The 21,947-nt window shown below is 40.9% G+C and overlaps 1 long non-coding RNA gene across 1 annotated transcript in view; it reads left to right on the top strand.

Moving 5' to 3' along the window:
* The first annotated feature begins 5,011 nt into the window (after nt 1-5,011).
* The window catches only part of LOC132249403 (uncharacterized), a 34,999-nt gene continuing 18,063 nt past the window's right edge, over nt 5,012-21,947 (top strand). Inside the window, exon 1 of the long non-coding RNA XR_009460891.1 lies at nt 5,012-5,240. This is a non-coding gene — a long non-coding RNA (uncharacterized LOC132249403). The remainder of the gene's footprint in view (nt 5,241-21,947) is intronic.

Raw genomic sequence — 21,947 nt, 5'->3', positions numbered from 1 at the left:
GTGGGGAATGTAGTAGTGGATGACAACTTGGGCAGCAGTAAATATGAGATGATTGAGTTCAGGGTTCTAAGAAAAGGAAAGATTGAGAGCAGCAAAGTAAGGACCTGGGACATCAGAAAAGCAGAGTTGGACTCACTTAGGGAACTCATGGGTAGGATCCCCTGGGAAGCCAGCATGAGGAGGAGAGGAATCTAGGGGAGCTGGCTATAGTTTAAAGAAACCTTACTAAGACTGCAGGAACAAACCATCCTGATGTGCAGGATGACTAGGAAGTATGGCAGAAGACCAGCTTGGCTTAGCCAGGAACTCTTCAGTAAACTAAATCGCAATAAGGAAGCTTATAAAAAGTGAAAACTTGGACAAACAATTAGGGGGGAGTATAAGAGCATTGCTCAGGCAAGCACAGATGAAGTCAGGAAGGCCAAGGTGAAACTGGAGTTGTAGGCATCAAGGGATGTGAAGGGTAACAAGGGTTTCTGTAAGTATGTCAGCAACAAGAGAAAGATCAGGGAAAGTGGGGGTTCTACAGAATGGGGATCCTAGTGACAGAGGAAGCAGAAAAGGCTGAAGTACTCAATGCCTTTTTGTCTCAGTCTTCACAGACAAGGTCAGCTCCTAGACTACTGCACCTGGCACCACAGGCACCTGGGGAGCAGATGAGCAGCCAACAGTGGTACATGAACAGGTTAGGGACTATTTAGAAAAGCTGGATGTGTAAAAGTTCATGGGGCTGGATGAGATGCACCTGGCTGGTGATTTCAGAGCTGCTGGCTATCATGTCTGAAAACCCATGGTGATCAGAAGAGGCCCCAGGTGATTGGAAAATGGCAAATATAGTTCCCATATTTAAGAAATGGAAAAAGGAGGATCCAGGGAACTACAGACTGGTCAGCGTCACCTCAGTCCCTGGAAAAATCATGGACCAGATCCTAAAGGAATCCATTTCTAAGCACTTGGAGGAGAAGAAGGTTATTAGCAACAGTCAGCATAGATTTACAAAGGGCCAGTCACGCCTGACCAACCTGATTGCCTTTTATGATGAGATGACTGGCTCTGTGGATGTGGAGACACCAATGGATGTGGTGTACCTTGACTTTAACAAGGCTTTTGATATGGTCTCCCACAACATTCTCGCAGGCAAGCTAAGGAATTACGGGCATGATGAATGGATTGTAAGGTGGATAGAAAACTGGCTGGAGCATTGGGCTCAGACAGTAGTAATCAATGGCTCAATGCCAATGCCTAGATTATTCTTCTCTATTCTGCAGTGGCAAGACCACATTTGGAGTACCGTGGCCAGTTTTGGGCCCCCCACTACAGAAATGATGTGGACAAGTTGGAGAGAGTCCAGCAAAGGGCACCAAAAAATGGTTTGGGGGCTGGGGCACATGACTTATGAGGAAAGGCTGAGGAAACTGGGCTTATTTATTCTAGAGAAGAGAAGACTGAGGCAGGATTTAATAGCAGCCTTCAACTACCTAAAGAAGGGTTCAAAAGAAGATGGAACTTGACTGTTCTCAGTGCTGACAGATGACAGAACAAGGAGCAATGGTTTCAAGTTGCAGCAAGGGAAGTTTAGTTTATATGTTAGGAAGAACTTTCTAACTAGGTGGGTAGTAAAACACTGGAACAGGTTACCCAGAGAGGTTGTGGACTCTCCATCCTTGGAGGTTTTAAGACCCAACTAGACAAAGCCTTGGCTGGGGTGATCTAGTTGAGGATGGTCCTGCTTTGAAGAAGAGGTTGGACTAGATGGCCTCATGAGGTCCCTTCCAACCCTAATTTTCTATGATTTTATGTTTTCCCATGCCTGCTAGCCTGTACCAGTAGCTCAATTAGTGCCTGTATTATTTCAAGAGCAATACGAAACCTGAACCTCCTGTCTTTTTATGTGAATCATCATCAGGATCTAAGTTCTTCAGGAGCGGGTGGGATGATTCTGAATATAAAACTTTTCTTTTGTCTTATTTTTTAAACATATTATTCTTACTGTGTACTTCTTAAAGGTACATGTACACATGTACTTACAAACCATGAAGACAATGAAGCTTTCCTTAGGAGCATGCATAAAGTTGATTCAAAGCAGTATAGATTGCTTCTATACATTTTTAAGTGTTGGACATGTAAAGTTTGAATAATGACAAAGAGCAAGAGGAAAAATAATCATCTTTCATGAGGGTAAAGCAAATATTCTTTTTCAAAACCTGGTTGGTTTCCAAAACCGCCATGAAGGAGCTCTAATATATGTAATGAGCATTTTCAGCCATTTCTATATGGCCTCCAATGCTAGCCTTGGGTGACCACAAGAAGCAAGCCGGCTCTGTAGAGATCCAAATGCTCAACTCTGCCCAGATGTGGTCCACAAAGATGTCTTACCCACAGGGCTCCCCATACATCCAAAAATTTGGCAGCAGTGAAACAGTTGCAGCAATTGCTACTTGCCTACTGCCAAATTTCCAAAACCATGGGGAGCCCTGAAGGCCAGATAACATGGCCCCAAGTACTATATAAGACATTCAGGGTCCAGCAGAGGTAGTTCAGGGCCTGATCCTGGAAGACTGAGCCAAGAGGAGGCAACATGGTCCTGATTTGGGTGCTCAGGCCCTGCAGAAGTGGCACACAGCCTGATCCAGGTGCATGGGGACAGGGGAGGAAGTGCAGAGCTTGATCCTGGTAAGGTAGTATGGGACCTGATCCTGGTGCCGAATCTGGCCCACAAAGCAGCCCTACATTATTCATCTGGCCTGTGGAGCCAAAAGGTAGAATACCACTGGTGTGGACAGGCCACAAGCATGAACCTCCAGTTATCTATCTGCAGAGCTACTCCAAAGTACTTAGGCACATTCCAAAGGCATTTACATTGCTTAATTTGTGGGTCTGGATGTGTATATGTAATGAGTGGATACAAATGGTTAGGAGGGTTAGCAATGATCCTGAACTTCATCTACTTCCCAAATAGACATGGACTTTGACAGAGAGGACCTAAAATTTCATTTGAAGTAACTGTTGACCAATTTTTTGAAAGTATCTCATTTTTTAAAATTTAGTATTGCATAAAATTTGATTTGAGTTTCTCGTGCACTTTGCTTGACATCTCATGTATTAACAGAGTAGGATGGAGTTTTTCATGGACAAGACATAGACTGTTTATGACATTTGCCTCCAAGATAAGTCATACAAGGTAGCACTGGGACAGATTCTATCCTACCTGTTAGGTGCAAAAATGGGCATGGGTGCTTAGGTAAAATGTTGTCCCACCTGGCTTGATCCCTAAAAAACAGTTAATACAAAAGATGGGTGGATTCTTCTCCTCCTTGCTACTACATTGTGACTCAGTCTCAAGGGTCAAATGACGGTGCATTACAAAAAGAGATACAAAATGGATTGTCAGACACTTGAACAGTACGGAATAGAATCACATGTATGTACCTGAGGACACTTAGATACCCAAAAGGTAGAATACAATCTGACCAGTTATGTTTTGTGATTGTAGACTCAATTTCTCCCATTGGCTTTTTATTTAAAAATGGGCAGAGGTGCCCATCAGATTGCTAAAGCTTCTAATTTCAGGGTGGCAGAACCTAGAAAATAATGCTGAGACACTTGTTTGGTGGGATGAAATAAAACCACAAACTCTTCAGCATGGGCCACTTAAGGCAGCTTTGTTGAAAATTCCACCAAAAACAAAAAGTCCTGTTCTTATTAAAACTTGTGTTGAACTGTTTGTAGCCTTAAGCCCCAGCATGAGGGTGAAATCCTGAGCCCACTAAAGTCAATGGAAAAACTCCCACTGGCTTTAATGGGGCCAGAATTCCCCCCATGCTTTACTGTAAAGATGTTTTCATGTATTAAGCTAGATTTAAGGGAATACCACTGTGTAGGATATACCCAGTTGTATAACACACTTAGTTCTCAGGCCCTAGATTTGGTATAATCTAAAACAATTAGAACATAAAAGGGGAAAACAATTCTAGTTCCAAACTTTTTTGGTGGCAGTTATTTCTTAACTCCATCACAGAGTTATCAACAGAGCACTTTGCCTCTGAGCTCCCTCTGCTCTCTGTCACTCCAGAATCTTGGAGGCTTTTGGGAATACGCTCTCCATTCATTTAAATGGTTTTGCTTGTCAGTTACTACTGATGCTCGGGACTGAGATCTAAGTTATAAAGCAAAGCCAATGGGATGCATAGCAGAAAAAGACTAACATTTTGGCTAGTTTTTTTTTCTATATTTGTTATATTTATTATCATTTATTCTTTATACAGAACTAATAGTTATTCATAGCATTTTAATATCTTTGTAAGCTGTCCAGTGTTCCTATGGTTCTGTTGCTAAGACTGGTGCCACTGTGAACCTATCCTCAAAGTCACAGTGGTGTCTTGAATGTAAATAGTATCTCACATAAATAAAAGACACACAAGCTGCCTGTCAGCATCAAAAGTAGTCTTAATTTTTCTGCTATAGAGTTAACATGGCTACTGCCCTCCTGTATATTATGGGAGATTGGTGAAATAGATTGTAAATTCGGGCACAAGTGTAGTATAATAACTATTGCACAAATTAGCATTAATAAACACATTTTTAATTAAAAATGTGCTCTCAATATGACCTTTCCTCAGCTTGTTGGTCCCAAGAGGTGACGCCATGTCTTTTAGACTTTCTTTTGGCTGGTGACTATGGAATATTTTGTGCAATATTTTTGTGGCTGGTTTTGTGTTTTGTCACACAATTCATTCCCTGAACATGTGTCTGGGTTACTATTTAAAATGCTATTAACAGATTAATCACATCTTAAGTGTAATGTCTGCCCGTGGCTTAAGTCCAATGAGGGGACAAGAGTTCTAGTTGCATAGAAAAAGAAAAGTCAGGATCGTAGGAATGTTATGAAACATGACATGGTTTCCACATGGCCTGCATATGTGGGGGAAGAAAGAAGAGCCAAAGATTGCATCTGCATTACAGTGCTGTGTGACAGAGAAAAAAAGCTGGGCAGAGCGAGTTAGACAAAAAAACCACGCAGATCATATTTAGCCATGTTAAGCTGAAACCAAGAAGTTCTGGAGACTTTTGAGAAACAAGTGGAGATGCAAGATTGGAGTGAGATGGATCACTCGTTGGGGGGACATTTGTGACAACACAATGACAATGGCTAAAACTGGGATGAAATTACCTAAAGAAGGATATAGAAGAAGAAAAACGAATGAAGTCCCACAGAAAGAGCCACAGCAAGAAGGAGAAAGGTAGGGGGAGAATTAGGAGAGGATGAAGTTGCAAGGACATTAGAGGATAAGACTCAGAAGGAAAGTTTATTTGCAAGTTTATTATTGATAGAAGCATAGGTAAATATTCATCAAATCATAGTAGATACGATTGCCAATACACACTACTGGAATAAGCACAGTTAAGGTGGATATCAGATTATGTGAATCTTCCTATTTTCAGTGGTGATTTTCCACTGTTAGGCAATTGAACAATTTTATATTGGATCCATACCTATATATTATTTATGGTTGGAAAATAAAACAACAAGCCTTCTAATTATGTTGTTTAGATACCATTCACCATCTTTTTTGCCATCAGTACAGATTATAGAACTGTACATGATAAATACTGGAAAAATGAAAATAAGAAACTGCAATAAGTACTTTATTTACTCAGTTCTAAGATGAGGTCCCTCCTATTTAACATTGGGGGAGCCCCTCATTTTAGAATTGAATTTGAGGGTGATGGGGGAGCTGACAGTTGCTATGGCTCAGGCTCCAATTTCTACCTAGGGTTGGGGCCATAGGTGAAGCTTCTGCCTCCCCCACACCTCAGCCACATCTGCACCCCACATCTTCCTGCTGCAGCCTCTTTTCCCCATCTCCCCACCCCATGTAGCTCTGCTCCCCTGCTTTCCCCTTTCCTTCCCCCCTGACCCTTGCTCTATGCTAGCAGGCTCCATGTATACTGCAGCCTGGTGCAGTGAATATGGCCCCAGCCCTGCTCTAGCAGTGGCACACAGCCCACACAGCTGCTGCAGGGTGAGGCTGGGGCTGTGCTTAGTGCTCCAAGCTAGAATAGGGATGGATCCTGCCAGCATGGGCAGGGGAAGGAGGGCAGGATTTAGAAGCAGGGAGCAGAGGCTGCAGGAGGAGCCAGGGAGTAGAGGCTGGAGGTAGAGGGGAACAGATACTGGGTGGAGAGTGGGAAGAAGAGGGTGGGGGAAAAGGGGGAACAGAGACTGGGGAGATCAGGGAAGTGGAGGCTGGGGTAGGAAGCAGGGGACAGAGGTTGGGGGAAGGGAGGAACAGAGACTGGGGGAGCAAAGGTTGGGGGTGTGCAGAGAACAGAAGCTGAGGGGGGTCAGGCAGGGGGCAGAGGTGGGCAGGGGGGCAGGGACAAGCAGGGGACAAGCTGCTTGTCCTTCCCATACCATGTACCTCCCCACCGCTTGCCCTGCTGGAGTGATGGGAGGGATGAATTAAAGACAACCCTCCAATAATTAGATTCTATACAGGTAAAATTATAACATGTATACATTTTCCATGAATAAAATCTAATTATTGGGGGACGATCTTAAATTCAAGGTCATCTTAGACTTGAGTAAATATGGTAATACACAGAACAAGTGAAGTGTTCAACTGTGAGTGTAAATACAAATTAAACAGACTATTTTAAGAGACAACATCTATTGTGGTTGTACTTATCCACATCTGAAATCTGACTTCAGTTGGCAAACTAAAAGACAAAATGAATTATATATAGATGAATGAAGTTTGTACTTTTACTGGAAAACCATAGAGTACAAAATTAACTGTGGATTAGAAGTTCCTGTTTGACTTGGGTTGCTTCCTGTTTCAAGAAATAATACATCTCTTAACTGGAGTGGCAAGCTTACAGTAACCTAGGTTCATGGCATGAAACTCAGTGAAGGTATATGACAGGCCAGTTCCTGTGATCAAATGATGATACAATACTGTCCTTTCATGTGCATATATTCCTGGTCCTTACAGTTCGGAAGGTAACTTGAAAATGTAAACAGAAGCAAAGACTGCCTACAGACAGCCTCAAACAACAGTTCTGGAACAAGTGAACTTAATAAGTAGTGAGCTCTAAAACTAATTATTGTGAGGAAGGTGCTGCTAACAACATACCAGCGAGGACTCTATGGCAGGTAACTGTCTAATACTGCCCCTTCACAGTAGTGCTGTAATGATGTGGATGGAGGCCCCACCAAGCACAACATTTTATGCTCAAGTAGCTGAATTATCCCTCTCTAAGGACAGATCTCAGTGCACCAAAAGACAGGGAGTGTTGGGCAGGTGAGCTGAGGGGCCCAACCTATTTAGAGAGGCTTAGTGCTTCCTCCCACCCACCATCACTGCACTCTAAGAAAGACTTCTGTAGGAAATCCCTACTTATATGGGAGGAAAGTCTCTGCACAAAGGACTGATGACAAACAGACTTGGTTTGGATACCATGAAAGACTACCTTTATAAAAAATAAAAATAAAAAAGGAAAAAAAAAAGAAACCTGTTGAGTTCAACATTTTATGTACAAATTCTTTTCACCACATACAAAGCAATATCCATCGAATACTCTTCACTTAATGAAAATCAAAAGCACTTAAAGAAGATGAATTTCACATGAGTAGTTTAGCACAACTTCATCAGTGATGAAATGCAATTAGTCAATGGGAAAGCTCAAGACATATGTGATCATTTGAAAGCTGTTAGAGTCCCTGAAAAGCTGAACTCTGTGAGAGGAGTATCAGCTGATGTTTACCTCCTTTAAACATAAAATTATTTACACTCATTATTTGGGAGGAAAAAGACTTGTGTTAATGCAGAAGTCACCTAGTGAAGTGATTTTTATGCCAGCTGCCAAGCTCTTATGCTCTAAAAACATCTAGGCAGAAGGCATTTGTGAAGCCACAGTGCAGCTGTCCTGTATAAATACTGCACAAGCTTATTTTCCAAATTAAAAGAAACTCATCTAAAGCCATTATAGTAATCCATAGTCATTCTGACATTCTCAAGTGAATTAGAAAAGCGTATAACTTGTCAGATATCTTAATGTTGATATGAAAACAGAGACTCCTTTTTACCCATGCTGGGATTGTAAAGCCAAGTGCACCACTCAACTATCACAGCTGATGTTTCCACAGCTAAAGACAGACCTTTTTGGCTACTGCTGCTTATTGACTAGCAAAGGTTCACATAGGGGTGAGGCAGCACTTCAGAACATGCCCAGCTTCAGGATCAATGAACCAATGCCTTCTTCTTATACAGAGTGTTTGTTATTACTGTCCGTTCTGTAAAGCGTTTCCCCATTCTTTAGATCAGTCATGCCTAGGTTAGGTGGGAGCCACCTGCTTTTCATCCAAGTCTTTATTTCATCCAGATGCTAGACCAGCCAGGTGATCATATTTTTGGCAACTGTTAAGAGGGAAGAAAAATGACTAGGTGGATATTGTCAGAATATTAATAGCATTTGAACCCATAATATCTTGCAGTTTCCTAAGTAGTCTGATGTAGATGTGGACTAGAAAATGAAACTGAATAGAACCGAGTCTTATAGGAGACAACATTTTGAATTGGCTGGAGCTGTAGGGGACCTTAAATATAAAAGGTCTCTTTGGGGGCATGCATCTGCCTATCACAGCCCACAGAGACCTAGTAGATAAGAATGAATGCAGCTGGCAGAGTCTCTGGGAACCGTTGCTGTATCATGAAGTTGGGCCAGTCGAAAGCTATAGTGGACTGTGTATAAAGCAACTGAGAAATCTAGCAATGCTCTTGGTCCATCATCATGTATTTGTCATTCACAAACAAGTGCAGCTAGTGCCATATCCAGATCCTAAGATAGACTGAGAGAGATCAGTATGTTTTTGGTGATCAGAGCTGCAAGAGGTTGCTACTGTTTTCTCAAAATCTCTCTCTACAAAAGGACGCCAAGAGACAAGGAATAGCTGGTGGTAGAGTTAGAGGCCCACTCTTTTTGTTTTTAGTGCTTACTGCAATATTGCCTGTTTCGTACTGCTTGAAGAAATTAAATATTTAAGAAAAAAAAAGTAGAGAAACTCTAACTTCAGTAAAACAGGTGTTTCTTATATGCCTAGGTATTTTCTTGCCAAACACAAGGAAGGAGTGTACAAAACATCAATAAATGCCAGATCAAAAGCAATATGCCTGAAGTAATTTTTGCATTTTCATCTTTGTGAACCAAACCTGAAATTTAAAAAGGAAAGAAAAGCTCTGCCTCAATGAGTACACCTTGCTTTAAAAATTGACTCTGCGTTGCGCATGTAATTTTCAGCTCCAAGTAAATTTTGTATTCCAAAGCTGATGAGATTAACATTTTGCCTGAACAATTTTGAAACATAAGTTGAAAAACAAGTAAGAGTAAAAAAAAAAAAGTTACCCAAACCTTGATGTGGCTTGATAGACAATTGGCTTCCATGAAGCAAAATGTAAAAAATAAATAAATAAATAAAAGGATTCCTAGTGTGATCCCTGCCTCTCTCCTTCGTTCAGGGACAACAAAACACAGCTATAGTGCATTTGTGATGGATGTTAATTTTTTTTTTTCATTTTGGTGTCTCATTTGCTGTTTTGTAAAGAAAAGAAAAGCAGATAGCAGCAGAGCAATTGGAGAAAAAAAAGAGAGAGAAAAAGAAAGAAGAAGAAAAGAAAAAGAAACACAGCTTTAATCTTGGCCTGATTGGCAGCCTGGAAAGCTCTAAATAATTTAACAAAAGACTTAACTTCTAACAGCATAGAAGTGACACAGACAGAGAAACCTTCAAACAGGTGAAAGAGAGCACACAATGAAAAGTGAAAACCACATTCAGTTGCATTCCACTCATCCCAAACGCCACTTCATTTTCTCACTCTTATGCCCCAGCCTTGTACAAAACCTTCCTGGCAACTGTTACAAGGGATAAAGTATTGTTTTCTTCTTCATAAAATTTCAAATGTTAAGGCTGAAAGCAAGAGTCTTCCAAAAATTGTCTCATATCAAATATAAAAGCCATTTGAAACTCACAGCTGTTCCCACTACCAGAAATTCAGGCAACCTGTAGGAACCAAGGTAATAAGAGATAATGTAGTTGTGAAAATAGCAGTTGAACAAACACACATTTCTGGGTATACAATTCAGGAAAACTTCTAACTATAGCCATTTTTAAAAATTGAGTTTTTTTCATCAAACTTTCTTTTTTATAAAAGTACCTGCCTTTCATGAAGAATGTCAGCTTTTCATAGGAAAAAAAATACAAAACTGTTTGAAGGAAATTTGAGGGTTTTCAATGAAGTAAAAGCCTTTTGCAGAAAGCGCTGATGAAAAATGATTCTTTAATTTTTAACACAATTTTCCATAATGGGGAGGGAATCATATTTACCAATGATCTGCTATCGTTTTATTTTAGCTCCAGACCTGAGTGCATGTATAGGAGATCTTAAAGAGTTCCTTGAGCAAGACATTCTGTAGCCTTAAAACAGTATCCTAAATACAAATTTTATTACATGGTGGGAGTTTACCTGGTCAACATTTTTCAACAAAATTAGGGGTTTTTTCCCCCTAAAATGAAAATTTTCCCATAACAAGTTAACTATGGTAGAGATTTTCTGGGTTTTTTTTCATGAAAATGCAAAACCCAAATGTATATTGGTAGTTTCTTCTTCTTCTTCTCTCTCTCTCTCTCAGGGGTTCACCTTAAAGCATGTTAGAAGCTGCACTGCTCATCCTTGTCTACTGGACCTCACCTCTATAGCACTCACAAAATTATGTTCTTGAATGTTTGAAAGATGCACCAACTTTCAAACATTCAAGAACATCATTTAGTGAGTGCTATCGAGGTGAGGTCCAGTAGACAAGGTTGAGCACTACAGACACTTGGCACAGACAATGGACAGAGCTGATGTTTCCTCATGCTGCAACATAACTTTATGTGGTTTGAATCCAAAGGGCTAAGTTTGGGTCACTATATCCATGAACGAGATCTGCTGACTGGATTGATAGATAATGCATGATCCAAAGAGTAACACCGGAGCTGTCTAGTATACTTTCTGGAAAGTGGACCTCTTCACATAAGACAGGCGTGTTGGTAGATGTACCCAGGTTCCCTAAGAAAGAGGAGTGTGCCTGCGTCTGAAGAGAGGTAAAGCAAGCCTGGTGGGTTGGTTAGAGGAAACCTCAAGGTCTGCACCTATTCTTTCAGAAAATAGCACTCAGCCTTCTCCAGCCTGTTGTTACTAGCCCGTTGTCATGGTTGCTTCATGTCACATCTTTCTAGAAACTACACCACTTCTGTGACACCTCTTGCTAAGGATTGGTTATCCAGGGAGAACAGCTGGCAAGGCTGCAATACTTCAGAAAAGGGCCTGGGGTAACGATGGACCACAAGCTGAATAGGAGTCAACAATGTGCTTTTGCTGCACAAAAAAAAAAAAAAAAATTCAAAGCATACTTGATGGTGTTAACAGAAGTTTTGTGTGCAAGTCAAGGGAAGCGATTCTTTCACGCTATCATCAATGGGAGATGTCTGAGCATCTCCAGAGGGTGATCTTACTCCTATAAAGAGAGGCTGTGAGGTGCACTGTAGGGTACTTAAGTTGGTCCTACAATAAGAAAAGTAATAAGCAACCTTGGAGGTATATAACTAGTCTGGGGCCCATATTAAGAGTTGTGACTGATTAACTCTTTGTTGATCTTCCATCCTTCGTTAAAAAAAAACCCCATGCATTGCTCATCTAATTTATTTCAATGATTGTGTTTAGGGTATCAATAGGATATAAAAGGCAAATCCAAACAATGTGGATAATCTTTAGCAAGTGCATATTTATAATAAAAAATAACTGGTGCGCCAGAAACACAGAATGTTATCTATGTTTATTATTGCTTAATTAGCTAATCATATTTATTAGCAAAATAATAGCTTAGAGATCTTACTTTTCCATCTAAAAAAAGTATTTTGTTCCACATAGTTTATAATTAAATGAAATATCATTAGAAAAGAACAGCTGAGACAATGGTCAAAGCACCTTGGAAGCAACTATGAAGTGCAATATTTATTAAGACACACGGTAGGGTTAATGATAGTGTGCATGGATAAAGAAACCGGTTATATATAATAACAATAAAAGTGGATTAGTGTATCTAAGGTTGTTTGCACAAGATTCAGTTCCATTTTCAAGAGACTTCAATTTCCTTTCACATAAACTCTGTGAAATACTGTATGTGACATGTTTATGGCCAGCTGTTTTTATGAATGTTATACTTTCAGGCCCCTTAGAAGGCTAAGTGCAATGCTGCCCCCGCAGCATGATAAACAAATAAATGGATGATCATGACAATTATTTGCTACTGCAGAAGAAAAACTAATTCCATTGCAACCACACCAGATAACGTGCTATGTGACACATCTCGCAGCACTTAGGCCTTCTTGATGCTCTCAATAACCATCACAAAAGCTCAGGTCTAAGTAATAACAACAGTGTTTCGAATCTTCCATTGATTGTTTTCAGTTTGTTTCATAGACCTGATATGTAAACAAAATATAAGTCCCAAAATCAATCATCAGATTAACTGTGCATGAACCACAAGTATTTTAAATATGTTCTCTCTCTCAAAGGGCTTGTAATACCTCACCAAAAAAAAGTCTGTTATTCTTTTCATTTTCTCTTTGAAAATGTGCTTCATTCTGTCAACTGGAAAACATTATAACTGGAGAAAATTATATTTATAAATTGTGACTTATCTGACTATAGAAATACGCTTTTATTTACTATAATCATATATTAAAATAATGTCCATGGTCTACTTTAAAGCTGCAAAAGCACTTAAAAGTAAAAACATGACTTCACTCCACTCCTCTCCTCATGCTTAACTACTTCAAGAGCTTGAAATAATGAGGGAGCTGCTTTTATATCATATGTGCTGCAGTGCACAGGCACGAGAAAATGAGATACATATGGAATTTGTTGCTTAATTGTCTTGTTTTATAGCTATCAGCTGGGTCATGTTGTGTTTGCAACAATAATATAGAGTCTAAATACCAATTATAAAATTAGAAACTGAATATAATAAGAAGGGGACACAATGGGAAGGTCAATTAACTTACACAGATTTTGCTTCCACAACTCACCAAGAGGTATCACATGCAGCCAAGACGCACCAACTTAGCATCATGAAACCATCAGAACAAATTCCCATTGTCTGCATACAGCCTGAGCCCTGGACACTGTTTCTAGTAGCATGTGAATGCTTCCTTTTCTCTATTAACCCTTATAGAGCTGTCAGATATATTGCAGATCCATTAACATTGTATATTAAGCTTGCATTTCATTTCTTTTATATTCTTAACAGTAATGTAAAAATAATTTAGAAAGTTAGAAACTTGGAATTGAGTTAATCAAAGAACTTGCCTTGACATCATCTGTCAAAAGCCAATAATAGAGGATGGCCACTTCTCTTTCTTTGACAAACACTTAACATTTTTAACTACAATCTCATTCAGAAATGTAATTAACTGAGTGACATCTATATACTGTAGTATATCACCCATGCTCCTTGGCCATGTGTTTGTTACCTTTAGGTGAAGAGTGATTTTTTTTTAACCTCATGTTAACATTGGTACAGACGGGTTGCTTTCTGCCTTCCTCTATAATGTTTGCAGTGGAAGAGGGAGAAGCATGTTCCTCTTCCTTGGATCTCTCAAGCTTTTTTCAACAAACTTGGTAGCAGCAAAATGTTGGCTGCCATTGTCCCCCTGCTTTATCTGTACCAGATTAGGGTGTTATGTCTTGTAGTTGTGTCAGGGTAGACTGTATAGTTTTGCTAACAGGTTAGACAATAGATTTGGATAGGAATTATCCTGTCTCAGGCAGGGGTTTGGTCTAGGTGACTTCTCAAGGTCCCATCCAGCTCTACTGCTATAAGATACTATAACTTTATGATTTTAACTAATTCATTATTCTACTTGTTTAACATTCACAGCCTTATTTATTTGGTGTTCACATCCTGTGAGACATCTCCAGGGGTAGGTCCAGAGTGGGTGCAGTGACACAGTATAACAAAGAGCTTGGGGCTCCCTGTTACTTTAAAGGAGAGAAACTGCAGCTGATAGAGCTCAGGCAGCTAAACCCAGGCCAGCTACCTGAGGCAAGGCAGAAAAGAAACACTGTTTCTTTGGCAGGGAGCTTCCCAGCAAGAGAAAAAGGGCACGCTTGCAGGTAGTCATAAGAGTGGAGTTCTCCTAAGTGCAGTTCTCATGATGTCTTTACCCACAGAAAAGACATCTGTGGGCTGTCAACTTTCCGGTAAGGCCCATCATACTAGCTTTTACCCATGGAAAGTTTGGCAGCGTTTTTCACATGAAGAATAAAGCTGTGAATTCTCATGTAAAGAAAAGAACTTTAGTAGCGTATTTAGGATATTCTAGGAAATAAAGATTGGTTGCTTTGCACTTAGAAAGAATACATAAAACCATTGTAGTCCTAACACCTGTATTCAAAATCCTTTGTAACGCTTCTAAGATGGTTTTATGCCATATATGTGTTGTATACATTAGCTAAAGCACTGTGCTACACAAGTTTTATTATAAAGGAAATACTTGTATACCCATACTTTCACCATCACAGGTAATGCAGCCACCTTAAATTATTGCCAATGAAACCTAATTTTACTGATAAGGAACTGAGGCACAATGAGGTTAATATCAGAAACATCCACCAACTCTGCCCAATTTGAAGTTCTTAGCCCCTGAATCTTCAGGAAAGAAGTACTGTTATATAGCAGTGGTGCTCAACTTTTTTGCCCTTAGGTTGGATGGTCAGTATTTAGATCCTCGGTGAGCCAGAGCCAGTGGATCTGATCAAGTGCAGGGGGTGGAGCGAGTGTGGCTTGCTCCAGCCTAAAGCAGGGCATGGCCTGGACCTGAATCTGCTGTGCAGGGGGGAAGGGGATGAAAGGGGGCATGGCCCAGCCCTGGTCAAGCCGAATGGGGCTGGGGAATTTGGTAGCATGGGAGGGTGGCAGTAATGATTGCCACCGTTCCCCTACCACCAAATTTTCTGACCCGTGGAGAGCCCTGCAGGCCAAGTGCCATTTTCTGTGGGCCACATTTGGCCTGCAGGCCAAAGGTTGAGCACCCCTGTTATATAGCATTTTAAATGTGCAAAGTACATCTCCCACTAACTTCAGTTGTTCACTCAGCCATTCTGCTAATCAGATCCCAGATTGTCAGGTGAGACACTCAGAAAATGAGGAAAAAACATTAGTGGTCACTTGTTAAAAGTTACATTTATATGACTTGCTCAGCAACAGACAGGAACTCTGTACCAGAGAAAAGGGTAAAATTGTATGCTCTAACCAGTAGGCTACTGCTCAAGTTAGGCTCCACTACCACCAGTCAAGTTCTTCAGTGAGAAGGAATCCCAGTACTGAGCTCAGTGTTACTAGACAGCCTACCACTGTTGGATCTAGCTTTTCTGGAGCCTTAGACACAGGGATCCCTTAATGATCTCAAACGGTCTTGGTCAGGATTTTGATGCCTAAACATTGGGCTCAGTCAAGATGGTGGCAGTTCTAACCATGTACAATAGCTGAACTTTAGTTGCTGAAGTCTGTTTTCATGAAAAAACATAGATTCATATATGTTTGGGTCAGAAGGGACCTCAGTAGATCATCATCTGACCCCCTGCCCTGGGCAGAAAAGAGCGCTGTGGTCAGATGACCTCAGCCAGGTGCATGTCTAGCCTCCTTTTAAAGACCCCCAAGGTAGGGGAGAGCACCACCTCTCTTGCAAGCACATTTCAGATTCTGGAAACCCTCACCGTAAAGAAGTTCTTCCTGATGTCTACCTTGAATCTGTTCTCTGGCAGTTTGTGGCTGTTGTTTCTAATTACTCCAAGGGGTGCCCTGGTAAATAGAGCATCGCTTATTCCTTGCTGGCCCCCACCCCAAATAAATTTGTAGGCAGCCAAAGAATCACCTCTCAGCCTTCTCTTGCGGAGGCTGAGAAAATCCAGGTCCCTCAATCTCTCCTCATAGTGTAGCATGAACTGAACTAATGTAGCTGATGTTAATATAAAGTGTGATAGTAGTGAAATGTAACCACATTAGTCTTGCCCTGCAAGTAACTTGAAAATTTCATTTTGTATTCTTTTGCTTGACATAAGTGAATTAACTCTGTATGCCCTTTTATGAATGAGTGTATGTGAAAGGGTGAATGGTGAGAGAATGGCATAGAGACAGGAAAAGAAGATTTAAGAGAAGGCTAGATAGGCATCTGGCTGGGGTCATGTGACCCCAGCGCTCTTTCCTGCCCAGGCAAGGGGTCGGACTCAATGATCTGTTGAGGTCCCTTCTGACCCTAGCATCTATGGATCTAGGAATCTAGGAATTTAACTGTTTGTAAGCAACAAGGCACCAAATGTATAAGTTACCAGCCAGTGAACTAAATAATAGATGGCTGAAGAATCCCTTTGAGGGAAAGTATCACCTCCCTGGACCTGTTCATCATGCACCTGCTAATGCATGATAAAGCAATGTTAGCTTTACTGATTACTTTGTCACATTGACGACTCATGTTCATCTTAGAATCACTATGACTCTGAGAGTCCTTTCCACTGGTGTGCTGCTGAGAAAGTCCTTCCCCAGCCTGTAAGTGTGTTGGTGATTCCTTTTCCATAGGTGCAGCACTTTGTATTTGTCCTTGTTGAACTGCATCCTATTCTGTTCTGCCCACTTTTCCAACCTGTCCAGATCCACCTGGATTCATTCCCTACACTCTAGTGTGTTAACTTTACCCCATAATTTGGTATCGTCTGCAAATTTGGACAGAGTGCTCTCCATACCTTCATCCAAGTCACTGATGAAGGTATTGAACAGCACAGGTCCAAGGACCAAGCCTTGTGGGACTCCATTGCCCACATCTTTCCAGGTCGATACCAAGAATAGGATGAGATACTGTATCAAAGGCCTTCTTAAAATCCAAGTAAATTACATCAACCTCAACTCCTTCATCTAAGCATGTTGTGACCTGGTTGTAAAAAGAAACCAGGTTAGTCAGGCAGGATCTACCGGCTATGAATCCATGCTGGTTGCCCTTCAGCATTATTTTTCCTGCTGGACTCCCACAAATGTGATCCTTAGTAATTTTTTCAAAGGTTTTCCCAAAGAAAGAGGTGAGACAACTGGTCTGAAGTTACCCAGATCCTCCTTCCTCCCCTTCTTGAAAATAGGGACCACATTAGCCCATTTCCAGTCCTGTGGGACTTGACCTGAGCACCATAAGTGCTCAATGGCTCTGCTATGACACTGCCCTATTCCTTCAGCACCCTTGGATGAAGATCATCACCATCATCATAGACATAGACACCTATGGACTACTGTGGACTAGCCAGGGTTTTGTAGATAACCCACTTGGGCTTAAACAACTAAACTGTACCTCAAGTGGAAATGAGGTGCCTAAGACCTATTTGGATCTGCTCCTAAGTTGTTATTATGTTTGACCTTGTGTCATGATGCATATGCATAGGAGAGCATATTCTAGGTTCTTGAAAACCTTAATCTGGCATTCATTTCCTAACTGTTGAGGGCTTTGTTTAGCAACCTTCATGACTTCTTTTGCTCTACTTGTTTTGTGCATAATTGTTTTTAAAAAAACAAACAAAAAACAAATAGGGGGGAAAAGCCTATGACATGGCATCATGTCAACATCCATATTTTGCCAACCTTGCTGATGAGATGTGTCACTTGAAATAAAGTAACTGACAGCACTGGAAAGTTTTCATCCTCCAGTACCGGGTGGGATGAGACATTTTGCTATTGGGTGTCACAGGTATTGTCTGATAGCAGAGGAATGCTGAGGATCTAGCCCCAATATCAGGCTCTGGGGAAGAATGTGCTCCAATAGACATTATCTAATTGCCTTTTGTTAAGAAGCTTGACTCATTCTACCCCATCTCCAATGTGTTTCTATCTTTGTCAGTCTAGAAAGTATCTTCCACTCATGGTCTGTAGTACTAAAGTCTTCTCATACCACTCTGAGTCTCCTTGTCTAGCCAGTCCTAATCTTACTTTCACTTTCCTCAACCCTATATTCTCTCTTCCCCACTTCCTTTCCCAGTCTCTTTGTCCAGTCATTCCCTAAACACCCCCCACCCAAGTTCTTTGATGATCTCTCTCCCTCCTTCCCCAGGCTCAGATTGTCCCCCGATCCATATTCTCCATTCCCTTGACTCCCAGTCCCAGTTTTCCTTCCCTCTGTTCCTTATCAAATCTCAAGATCCCTCTGATTCCTTGCCTTAGTTACTTTTGTCCAGCTAGTCCCAGTTCTCATGGTTCTCCTCAGCTCTTTATCACCTTTGTCTACTCAGATCCCATCTCGATCGATCCACTTGTCTGGCTCCTTATACTAGTCTGTTTGACAACCACACCACATTTTTCATCACCAAGTCCTCATTCTATCTCCATCTCCAAGTACCCCTCCATTTTCCCTACTGGATCAGCTCCAGTCTCCTTGTACTTATGGTCCTATACTCTACCAACACCCCAACTCCTAGTCTCCAGAATTGTTCTCTAAAATCCATCTTAGAAAGAGCTGAATTGTTCTTCTTGAAGGTTTCCCAGAGAAATTCAACCTGAGGCAGACATCCAGCATATACAATTCTACTTTTAAGCAAATGATAATGATAAACAAATGAAAATAGGGTCTTACAATAAGAAGTGTGTAATAACCATAACAGGCTGCTACCATGTATAACTTGGTATTAGGAACTAATATCTTTTCTTTACAGAGTTAAGAGCATCTTAACTACTACTTCTACTATTACTATTACTTCTTGCTTCTTCTGTGCTTTCTGGATACAGCACCATAACTAAAGATCAAACAAGGCTAAATATACAAAGCCTATAAAGTTCACAATTAAACACAGGAAGCAAGATGTAGCATTACTTGGATATTGTAATACTGAGGGAGTAATTGAGGGCTTTAAAATTAATTTCAGGAATCTTTACCATTATTTTTGGTTGGTGAACTCCTACCTGGACACAATATTTCAGGATTAAAAAAGAAATTGAATGGTTTTGCAGCTCAGATTCAGGATAGTAGGAACATAAAGGGTCAAATGGAAAGCATATCACTTGAGTTCTGCACTTTTCATGTTTCTTTATTCTATCCTTTGCTTAGCAGTAGAAATTTCACTTGTGCCAACACCCACACAGTATTTTTGTCACTACAGCAATGTGCACAGCAATGTGCGAATGTACCACATCTTGTTTAGAAAACATGTGATTTTGATTTTTCAGTATAATGAACATATTGGTAGCTGCTTTGGTTTAACATTTTACTTTCTTCACCATGCAGAAGCATCACACAGATGAGACCAAACACTTTTATGATTGCCATTTCATCCTGACAGATGCAATGCAGAGGCACATAAGTGGCACCTACTGAGAACAGTAATGGACTTATTTCCTGGGTTTTAAATCTTGACAGAGCATTTGGAATCTGGATTCAGATGAAGACCATGAAAAACGCACAAATCCAGACATCTCAGTTAGAAAGGCAACAATACAAAAATCACTTGCCAAAAATGTTTTAAATATTTTCAACTCATTCTTCATTTTAAATATTTAAGGGTCACATTAGTGACTCTTGCTAACTGAGAAAAAAGCCTTACTATTATTACTGGGCTCAATTAATTGGATCACCAATAATATAATTGTGATTATGATTAAATCAGTTATTTGGAATTATATTGTTTTGTGTATCTGTAGTTTGGCTCTTCTCTTCCATGTGTCCTACAATGTCTTCTCATCATCTTCTCTTGTTTTCATGTAATACACCTGCAGCTTACTCACTCCAGTTATAACACAGTCTTCCACTGGAAGGTTCATGTGCCTGTACATGAGCAAGTTTCTGGTCTTCTACAGGCCATTCTTGAAGCAGGACATTGATTAGTCAAAATGGGTTGTTGGGGTCCCTTGCTGCTTGGTCAGGTGTTTGAACAGCACTACCTCTCTGGTCAGGGTCTTGACCAGTGTCACCATCATAAAGACAGTATGATTACTCTCTTCCACACCTCCCTGGTGTACAGACAGTTCCAAAGGAGGTGGTTAATGGTCTCCTCCTTCCACCAGTAGGTTTGCCTGGGGCATGCCAGAGAGCATCTCTGTCCCTCTCTGCTTCAGCACCCACATGGGGAGTGCCCAGTGGGTTATCTGCCAGTTTAAGTGCTTGTGTTCCTTCTGCAGGCCCTTCTAGAAAATATATTGCCACATGGCCTGGCATTTGTTGCCAGGTAGTGTGTCCATGACAACAGTTACCACTTTCTGCATCTTCCAGTGGTTTTTCAGAGTCATTGAGACTTCTTTTTGTAGTTCGTATCTGGTCTGGAACTGCTCCAGGATTTTGATCCCACCACTGATCCCAGGGTCTCACCTGAGACAATGGGTTAGCAGTTCCATCATGTATGTGGATGAAGAGGATTAGGGGGAGTGAGCAGCATTGCTAGACACTTGACTCCACTGCAATAGGTGCAGTCAGGAAACTTTTCACTAGAACCCTGCTGCTGACTTTCATGTATAGTGTCTTTATCCAGGTGACAAAAGTTGGGAGGGAGCCCATCTTTTTCAGCATCTCAAACATGAATTAGTGAAACATTCAGTCAAAGACCTTCTCCAAGTCAAGGTTCACCTCAGCAACATCTAGGCCCCTCTTCCAACAGTACTACAGCACATCTCACAGTTGCAGCAGGGCTTCATGGACCTGCCGCCCCAGCACGGTGCATGACTGGTCCTTGTGGATCACCACACCTATAACAGACTTAAAATGCTAGGCCAAGACTTTGACCATTAGTTTATAGTTAAAGTTCATCAGTGTTATGGGCCTCTTGTTCTTTAGCTCCTCCCTTGTCCCCTTCCTGTTAAGAAGGGCTATGAGGCCCTGACCCATCCCAACCCCTAGGTGGCCCTCCTGCAGCTACTTCCTATACACCTTCAGTAGGTTCGGGTCCACTCCTCTATCAGCTTCTGGCCCTCATTTCTCCTGAGGGGCTGGGTGAGTTCCTACAGGCAGTCCTTCATGGTGCCTGGGTCCTCTGGGCATGCCAGAGCTCTCAGTAGAAAACTGTTGCTTTCTTCAGCATCCCTTTATTCAACCAGTGGCTTCCCCCAGTTCTGTTCACCAAGCTGGTTATGGCCTCCCTCCTAGTCTTCAACTTGCTGAAGAAAGCAGATCACTCCTCCCCTCTCCTCATCCCACATAAGCAGAGTGGATCCTGAAGAAGGTTACTCAATCACAGTTACAGCTGGTGAATTGCACACCTAGCTCCAAGTTTCCTTAAGTTTTTATGAGAAAGCTTCCCTAAGTTTTTAGGAGAAAGCATATAACTTATTGATACTCTTAACAATAGGACCTCATGTATAACTGGGAAAATTATTAATAAGGAATAAATTATCAAATGGTTTTTGCCTCTTTTTCTATTTGCAAATTGCCTGTGAATAGATCTTTATTTTCCCCAAATTTATTTATTTGAAATTAATCACTGAATAATGTATGGGATTTATGTATATCTATAGCTTGCTCACAAGAAATTAGCTGAAAGCCTACAATAATGGAGAATTGAGCTTTTCGCATAGGTCACAAGGTACATTTCTGTTCTATGACTAAATGAATACAACTGTCCAGATAAAGTTTCTGAATATTAATTATTATGAATTTGAAATTCACATTCTATTATTATTCTACAATATTCATTTGTAATTCACTATATCAGTGAATATTTCTTCTCTATATCACTGTAAGGGGATAACCTCTCCCAGTCTCCACATCCTGGGTCAGGGACAAGGGGGGGGGGGGGAGGGGGGAGTGGGGTTAGTCTGCCTATCCCTTCAAAAAGTCCTGAACAAGTAAGTAAGTGTGAGCAAAGTTTTTACTCCATTCCTGCCATCCCAGC

Source organism: Alligator mississippiensis, chromosome 3 (genome assembly GCF_030867095.1).
Source record: "Alligator mississippiensis isolate rAllMis1 chromosome 3, rAllMis1, whole genome shotgun sequence".
NCBI lineage: Eukaryota > Metazoa > Chordata > Crocodylia > Alligatoridae > Alligator > Alligator mississippiensis.
Note: the sequence above shows the minus strand (reverse complement) of the source record. Positions and strands in the feature narration are given on the sequence as shown.